Below are 9,028 nucleotides of genomic sequence, written 5' to 3' on the forward strand. Positions count from 1 at the left end.
GACTGGAGTTCACCATGCATACTTGTTCAAAAACCAGATAAAACTTCCTGTATGTGTACTGATTATCGGAAGGTGAATAGTGTGACAAAAACAGATTCATTCCCATTACCAAGAATCGATGACTATATTGACAAAATTGGGAATGCCAAGTATGTCACCAAATTTGACCTTCTGAAAGGATTTTGGCAGATTCCACTAACGGAAAGAGCAAAGGAAATTTCGGCATTCGTGACTCCAGATGGACTTTACCAATATCAAGTAATGCCGTTTGGGATGGAAGGGTCGCCGAGTGCATTTCAACGCCTCGTGAATATGATCACCTCTGGTCTAGACAATTGTGATGCTCACATCGATGATGTCATCATCTACAACGACACCTGAAAAGAAAATTTAGCAACGATTCGGAAATTCTTTGACAGACTCACAGTTGCATGTTTGGCAATTATTTTATCTAAAAAATATATATATATATATATATATATATATATATATATATATATATATATATATATATATATATATATACACACACATATTAATTTAATTGTTTCTATGTCAGTTTTTTTTTATATTATTTTTCTTATATGCTATTGTAATGTAAATTTATTCACTGGAGATGGTAAAATTTTTTAAGAAAATTGGTTGAAATGAATCATTCTTTTCATAAACACCAGGTGTTGGCCGGGAAGCTGACCTTGATTCAAAATTAGTAAACAAAGTTCTATTTTCTTTTAAAATGATCGGTTGTTGTCAAGGTCATGATGGGACTACGTGGGTTAAGAAGTAAACACTTTTTTAATTCTGGAAATACAATCATTGGTCTAATCAAGGCCATAGTCTGTGTACGTGATATAAACATGATCACGTGACCCCCTTCTGATTTCGCAACTTGGGGAAATTTCGAAATTGCGTCTCTTGATACAATATAACCTTTGTTTTGGGAGAGATTTCTCAGTTGTCGGGCTTTAACACTTGGTATCAAGTTGTTTTATTTGCTGTTGCCAGATTTTGAGTTAATTATCTTCAGATCATTTGGATTTCAAAAGGATTAATTCTTTATTGTCTGGAAATATTTGAAGAGTGCTTACATAGATTTCGGAAAGACATAGTTTACAAGTTTAATTTGGATTTCCAATTCCGGAGTGCCATTATTTGTATTTCTACAGGGAACTGTAGATAAGCACAGTACTGACTACAGCATACGTCATCGTCATCCATCTTGGATTTTACATCAGGATTCGAATTTGAAATTATTAGAACATTTATTACTCGGACTTTTGTAATTTAATTCGTGGATTATTCTTAGATTATCTTTGGATTTGATTCTTGAAACTATAAGTTCTTCTCCTTTTTTTAATTTTTACAGAATTTTCCAGGAAAATAGAATATTTGTTAAATTTTAAAAAGCTTGTTGTTTTCGATCTTTCTGTGTTACTGTTTATTAGAGCCTAAACACGTAACACATGGAATCTGTGCCTTCTAATATCACATTATTGAATCGTGTCGTCTGGGCATTTGTTCTCATAAAGTCGATGATCGTGGTAATCCATACGAATCAAAATAGTCCACACAACCCTCTTTAGGGAGGTAGACGGCTACCCAGTGGGTTCGTGGGAGACGACTGTCGTCCGTGTTGATGACATAAGCTTGATGGTCTTGACTCATCTTTAGCACACACCACTGGATTCCAAGAAGCAGTGTACGAACTGTTATTCTAAAGGTAATAATGTTCCCAGATATCCATTTTGTGTTGTTGTTTGTTTTTGTTTTTCACAGGTAATGACAAGTCATCCATTCAATCCTGACTTTTTGCTTGAAGATCTCGACAAGTAACCGTTTCTTTGCTTCGTCTCCGCACTCTGGGTCAAGAGAGCTTCGATGTGATGAATCTCTAGAGCCATCAGTGGAAGGGAGGAATGATCACGCAAGCCTTTATACCACTGATGCGACGCGGCTTTTTCTGAGATGAGACCCCAAGCGTCCTCCAGATACTCGTCCAATTTTTCTTCTTGACTCATCATCAGCCATTCGACGTGTTGAATTTGGCTGGAATGATCGTTTTGACATCCATAGCAATCTTTCTTGATGAATTCCGTAATTTTTTCAGCCAGGTGTTTGGTAAAACATTAGACTAAATGTTGTTCTTGTTCTGACCATCTGGACCTCATCACCACGTCCTCTTCGTCTTTGTCTTGGGGTTTGGCTTTCACGGTATCCTCCCATTCCATTTCCATCGATTCTCCACCATTCATAGAGGGATATGTGTCTTCCATAATTTCTAATAATCTAGGATGACTTCTCTCAAATTGTTGATTTATATCGTATTACCGAATTCGGCATACAAGATTATGTTCACCGTGTTGTTTACGGGTACTGGCTTTGCAAACGGAAGTTCCACACGAATTTTGCCGGATTTTAAAGGGTGGAAATGTCCGTCGTCGTTGCCTTGGTCTGGAGTGAAATCAAATGCCCACAAAGTGTAATCTTCTGCTTAATCCTCGTACGTAATACCGTGACTGGTGTTGGTTCCTAACTGTCCCGTGGCTTCGTACAGGGACAAGTACGATCTCAAGTAATTCTTCTCGTCACAAAAGGCATGTCTAAAAGACCTGATACACAAAGTTTTGCCATCTCGACTGACTTCGATCTTGGACGCTGAAACTCAAAAGGATTTTCCTCAAAGGCTCTATTCAAGGCTATATGTTTGACGATACCAATGAGCAAACGTTTGGGTAACTCTCCTTGGAACATATGATCTTCGATCATCGATTGATGTCTAGCGGAAACTGTAAAAGTTTTCACTTCCACGCTTCGTAACGGGTTCTTTGCGGGCGCTCTGCTCAAAGTGTGACTGATGTCGTTTCTCACTTTAGGTAACACTTCCACACGTCGTACGTAGAGTCTGGCTTCTTGAATGACTGTTTTGTAATAGGCAGACTCAGTTATCAAATGGAAAGCGGTACTGCTACGATTCACTCTCAGGCGGACATCCACGCCGTTCAGCAAATACTTCTCTTGCAACCACATGTCTAAATGCAAACGATCAATCAGTGCTAAATTTTTGTTGGGTCCTTCGATTTTGTTTCATCGACTGTTGAATCCCACATCGTGGTTTGGTTCTTTATTCGTAATCAAATCGGTATCGTCAAAATTGCCTGCTGTATCAGGTTTTCATACCATGCAAGCATCCAGATGAGTGTTCCTGGCTTTTTTTCCGTACATCAAGAGATTATCCAAGTACACTCGGTAAGAGTGTCAATGCTTCTACTGACCAGTTTGCTATTCAAGTACAAATAAACTCCACTGAACAAGGAATGCATGAAATTGTTGATGGGGGATACCTTATCTTCGTCCTTTATATCGGGACCCTCCGTCGATGTGTCGATCACTTCACATTCAAGTACAAGTAACTGCTATTCAGATCGATGTAAACTTCGAGCTGTCCTTTGATTTCAGACTCGATGGGAGCTGATCCTGAGTCCTTGACAGAGGAGACGGGATGAAATTCGACCCATTGGGATTCTTGCATTGTCATCATGGTGGGTGGCATGGCAAACATATCCAGTTCCGACTTGGAACAGGCGCAAGACTCTCGGCGCCACATTTTCTTTTTTCTCTTTTTTTTTAATAATCAAAAACGTCCATGTCTCGGACGGTTCTTCTTTTCTTGGTCTTACTATCTCTAGGGGTGTGAAGTCCTCTGGAAGGGTGTCTTCATCGTCTCTTTCTGCCTTGTACTTTGTTGTGTCGTCAGGGAAGCAGGAATGTCTTACTCGGTAGTGCCATTGCCATTTATAGGAGTTTCTCGTCGGCCCAAAATGTCTTTGTCCGTTTGAAGCAAGACCTTTTTCCCTGTACTCAAGAGAGCTTCTTTGGGGTTTTGATTGTCGATGATGACATTTTGGAGAAATTCGTTGCCGTGCGTCAATGCGGCATCTTTCAAAGCGTCCAATCCTCGTGTCACCATCGGTTTCAAAATCGAGGCCACCGAACGAAAGACCGATTTCAGCATATCTACTAAACCATGTCGTCGTGACGCTTCGGTACACTGGATACATGACTTACAACTCGTTAGAGAATCGTTTTCGAAAATGGAGTTTCACCGTGACGTTCCCTTTGGAGAATGGAATATTTTGTCCCAGATCTCCTTTTATAGCAATGTTGGCAGTGTCAAAATACGACTTACTGAAAGGTAAATAGTGAGGATGTACAGATTCGCGGTGAACATGATAGGTGTCTCCACCTTTCTGATCATTGGTCGTGGTAGAATCCACTTTGAAAGGAATGACACACAGTGACGGTACGGAGGTGTGTCCCACTGCGTTCAGCTCCACCGCATCAGAATACACTGTCTCTGTCTCTGTTATGTTTGGCCCTTGAACATCCTTGTCCCTATACAGGCCCTATACAATTTTCCCACTGTCCCTAGACAGGCCCATTCATGTTCAAGGTTCCCTTGTCCATAGATATTCCCATATTCAATTCCCCTTGTCCCTAAACAGTCCAAATGCATTGTCGCTTTACATTCCCTATATTCAATTCCAGCCAAGTTAAACTTTTCCTTGTCCCGCTATAGTCCCACCCATGTTAAATTCCCATAGACCCTATAGTACAAACACCCACTTTTAACATAGAAGTCACATAGACCCTATAGTATCCCAATCCCTTGTCGCCATGTTCAATTCCCCATGCACTCCACCTCTAATTTCCCCATGTTAAATTCCCATAGACCCTACGGTACAGACCCCCTGTTTTAACACAGAAGTCCCAGATTGACGGATGCGGGGGGTCGTGGGTTCGATTCCCGGACGAGTCATACCAAAGACTTTAAAAAATGGTACTAACCGCTGCCTCGCTTGGTGCTCAGCATTAAGAGATTAATGTTAGGACTGGTCGGCCTGGTGTCAGGGTAATGTGACTGGGTGGGACATCATGCTAAATGTCTGCGGCATGATGCCCCAGTGCTAGACATCACTATAAACTATCACACTGCAGACATCGAAGCGATATGACTGAAAAATTGTTAAAGCTACGTTAAAAATCCAAATCACACCCAGATTGATGTTCATCAATCTGTGTGTTAGTTGCATATGTCTATATCTCTACTGTATTTGTTTCTACCTAGAGTAGCGCGTATTCAGGTCAGAACCTTGCCACATTATTACCAATGTCCAGTACCGTGACGTCGCTTCCCCACCCCCCACCCCCGTTCCATTCCTATTGTCCCATACAACAACCCAACTTCCCCTTGTCGCTATAGTGACCCACACTGATTAAAAAATGTTGTCACTATATTGACCCGGGGGGTATCTTGTAATGCTAATTCCCATTGTCGCTGAAGTGGTGCCTTTCACTACCCCTAAATGACATCGTGGACCAGTCAAAGTACATTGATAACATTTTTGTATTTCTTTCAGCCTATGAACGCAATGACTTGCAAATGTTAATATGAATTTGACCAGACTTTGTAAATGTATTTAATTTCTTTCCAATAAATTAGTCGATAGTCATTGCTGTTTTACTGGTGTTGAAAGTCAGAGATATAGACTAAAATATGTGCTGCACTGGCTTGTGAGCGTGATAACACAAATAAGTATGCATGTGTTTTTATCAAACGCTGCTGTTGTTGATATATAACCAAAGAATGATTTGAATGGTGCCAGTTCGGTAGCTTGGGGTTGTTTACTTTCCCAAAAAAATTACTACAGATTTAACCAATGTTAATATGACATTGTCTGAGTCAACTTTGATGGTCTTTCCATGATGATATAACGATTATATATCTATGGTGTCAGGTTCAAGGTCAAAGGTCATGAGAAAGAATTGTTACTGCACTAACAGATATGTTGTATACGTGTTAAATGAAGCGGATAAGAAAATATTTTTGTCGCCAATTTTAGTATGATGGAGTTTCAAGGATATGCGAGATAGTTTCTACACTTGTCAGCTAAATAAAATAAAAGGACAGAAAATGGAATACATAGCATTATATGACCTATCCAAGACCAATGGATTCATAGTATTCTGTTACCTATCAATATCCTCTCTGTTGAATACCAGTTAATCTGATACTTGCTCATAATATTGGCACTGGTATTATATATAGATTTCCATTAATCTTCTCATGGGATCTGGGATTTTCTTTCTACCCAAGATTTTTTTTCATCTATCTCAAGATAATTCATATTTTAAGTAATATGAGAGACAGATTTAGTTCTTGTGTACAAATCAGAGCAAGAGTATTTTCTTTCAATATATTTGGTTGCCGGATAATTACAAATACTTTTTTTTTTAACAAATAAAAAAAATCACCACCGCCACCACATAAATTCTCGGTTCTAAAAATTTGTCATGTCAAATTTTATGTAAATGTCCAACTAAAATTGACAAAATAAAAAAAAAAAAAAAACATACGTCCCTGGGTGGGCTCGAACCACCAACCTTTCGGTTAACAGCCGAACGCGCTAACCGATTGCGCCACAGAGACTGCGTTGGTAAAATTGAAACCTACATGCTAAATAAACACGTACTGAACTGGTACAGGATAGTACTAAGGTTGAAATTATTTCTACTATTAGTGAATAACACAAATATTCAACGCTGGTTTGATCCATATAATTAATCTTGAAGTAGTGAAATGAGTGAACCAAAGTATTGAATAAACCAAACTTATTTTGTTATATAAAAAGTTCCGAAGTTTTTCAAGCACTGAGACTTATCGACGATGGTGCAGATTGGTAATTGAATTTGAAGCTTTGATTTCGTAAATTCTTGGTCAAGCCTAATCACCATACCGCTCATGATTACTTTGTTTCTCAGAAATAGTCCAGGTGGGACCGATGTAGACTGATTTATTCGGAGCAACATCTGGCTTTTCTGTTCAGCCAGAAAATACTTCGGCTGCACGAGGACGATTAATTTCTCAATCAGTACTTTACTTCTCAATTTACGGTTTGTTTCCCGAACGTAATGACCACTATTCGGACCACCTCGGCTGTTTATGCTAAGCACAAACATGATCTGGTGGCGCTCTACATATGTTTTGGGAGAGTCACAGGTGTAAGCCTCAAGGAGAAGCTGTTATTGGCATTTGCGACTTGCGTAATGACGAAAATGTTATACCTCTGCTATTTTCATGTACTATGGGCTGAAATTTATTCGCATTCTGTGTGTGTGTGTGTGTGTGTGTGTGTGATTTGGGTTTCTAACATGGCTTTTTAAAAAATCGGTCATATCGATACGATGTCTGTAGTGTGGCACTGGCAGTTTATAGTGATGCCTAGCACTGGGGCATCATGCCGTAGACAAGAAGCATGATGTCTCACCCAGTCACATTATCCTGACACCCGGCCGACCATTCCTAACACTAACCTCTTAATGCTGAGCGCCAAGCGAGGCAGCTGTTAGTACCACTTATATAAGTGTTTGATACGACTCGGCGGGGGTTCGAACCCGCGACCTCCCGCATCCGTCTTGCATTCTGTACTTTTGGAAACTCTGCATGATCTAAATACACAGCTGACCAAACCGTACTAAAAAGTCAGCCTCAATTCGTTCATAGTACACTAATTTTAACAGTTATTAAAATAGTGGACACTAATTTTGCGTGAGTAGGCAATATCTACTTCTGAAAGTACCATGAATGAATTACAGAATACATAACAAGTAATTCTTGAAAATATTATCAGCTCGTTTTTCCTATTTTTTTAAAAAACGTTTTTTGAAGTCCAGGAAGTGAAAATGGCCAAGAGGATTTCTTTTAAAAAATATAGATGCACAAATGAAGTAAGTCAAAGCTGTATACTCTATAACCCAAATTACACCCGTCAATCATGCACCAAAATAAATGGAATTAAATGTTATTTTAACAATACCTCAGATACACAAATATTTTGTTTGTTTGGAGTTTTTGTTTCTTGGGGGTTGGGGGGTAATTTATTTTATTTTATATATTTTTTTATTTTATTTTTTGTAATTTTATTATTTTAATAGCCAGAATTACCAGTGCGGAAAACCTGGGCAATTCTGTTTCTTTTATATATATAAAAAAAAACTAAACATATCCAAAACTCCGAGCGCCACTTCTGCAGGATTGCCCGAAACTTTTGAATGCTGCCACATTCAATGAATGTTCACGATAAAGGCATACAATTATTGATTGATAAGAATTATTCAGTTCAGTTCATTACATTTGTTTTAAAATCCAGTGACAAAGATTATCACCAAAACAGCAAATGTTTTCACAGCAACGTATGCAGTAAATAACAAACGAGAGATGCCACACCTTACATATATAGCCGTATTTGAGAGATGCCACACCTTACATATATAGCGGTATGTACATTTTAAAAGAAAACGGCATAACATAACCATTCCCACTGTAAATATGATTATACATTTTTCATGGTCACTTCGTTCATCATCTAACAATGACGTTCTTGGCTTACTTCCTGTGCAAAGTTTCTTTCATTTGTACAAGCCGAAAACCATGGAAAAGCACATATTGTTAAAGCATATTCATTCACACTATGTATGAATTTAAATTATTCAGTCACATTAAATATAAATATAAATCATTTATTCACACTAAGTACATATGTAAATCATTAATTCACACCAAGTACAAATATAAATTATTCATTCTCGCTAAGTATAAATATAAATTATTCATTCATACGAAGCATAAATATAAATTATTCATTCATGCTAAGTATAAATATAAATAATTCATTCTCGCTAAGTATAAATATAAATTATTCATCCACACTAAGTATAAATATAAATTATTCATTCTCGCTAAGTATAAATATAAATTATTCATTCACACAAATTACAAATATAAATGATTCATTCTCGCTAAGTATAAATATAAATTATTCATTCACACTAAGTATAAATATAAATTATTCATTCATACGAAATATAAGTATAAATTATTCATTCATACTAAGTATAAATATAAATAATTCATTTTCGCTAAGTATAAATATAAATTATTCATTCACACTAAGTATAAATATAAATTATT

The 9,028-nt window shown here is 37.6% G+C and overlaps 1 non-coding gene across 1 annotated transcript; it reads right to left on the reverse strand.

Annotated features, from left to right (window-relative positions):
• Positions 1–6,413: 6,413 nt before the first annotated feature.
• On the reverse strand, positions 6,414–6,487 carry Trnan-guu (transfer RNA asparagine (anticodon GUU)). The gene has a single exon. It is a non-coding gene; the product is annotated as a tRNA-Asn (tRNA).
• Positions 6,488–9,028: the final 2,541 nt, after the last annotated feature.

Source organism: Sinohyriopsis cumingii, chromosome 15, assembly GCF_028554795.1.
Source record: "Sinohyriopsis cumingii isolate HCF-2022 chromosome 15, ASM2855479v2, whole genome shotgun sequence".
NCBI classification, from domain to species: domain Eukaryota; kingdom Metazoa; phylum Mollusca; class Bivalvia; order Unionida; family Unionidae; genus Sinohyriopsis; species Sinohyriopsis cumingii.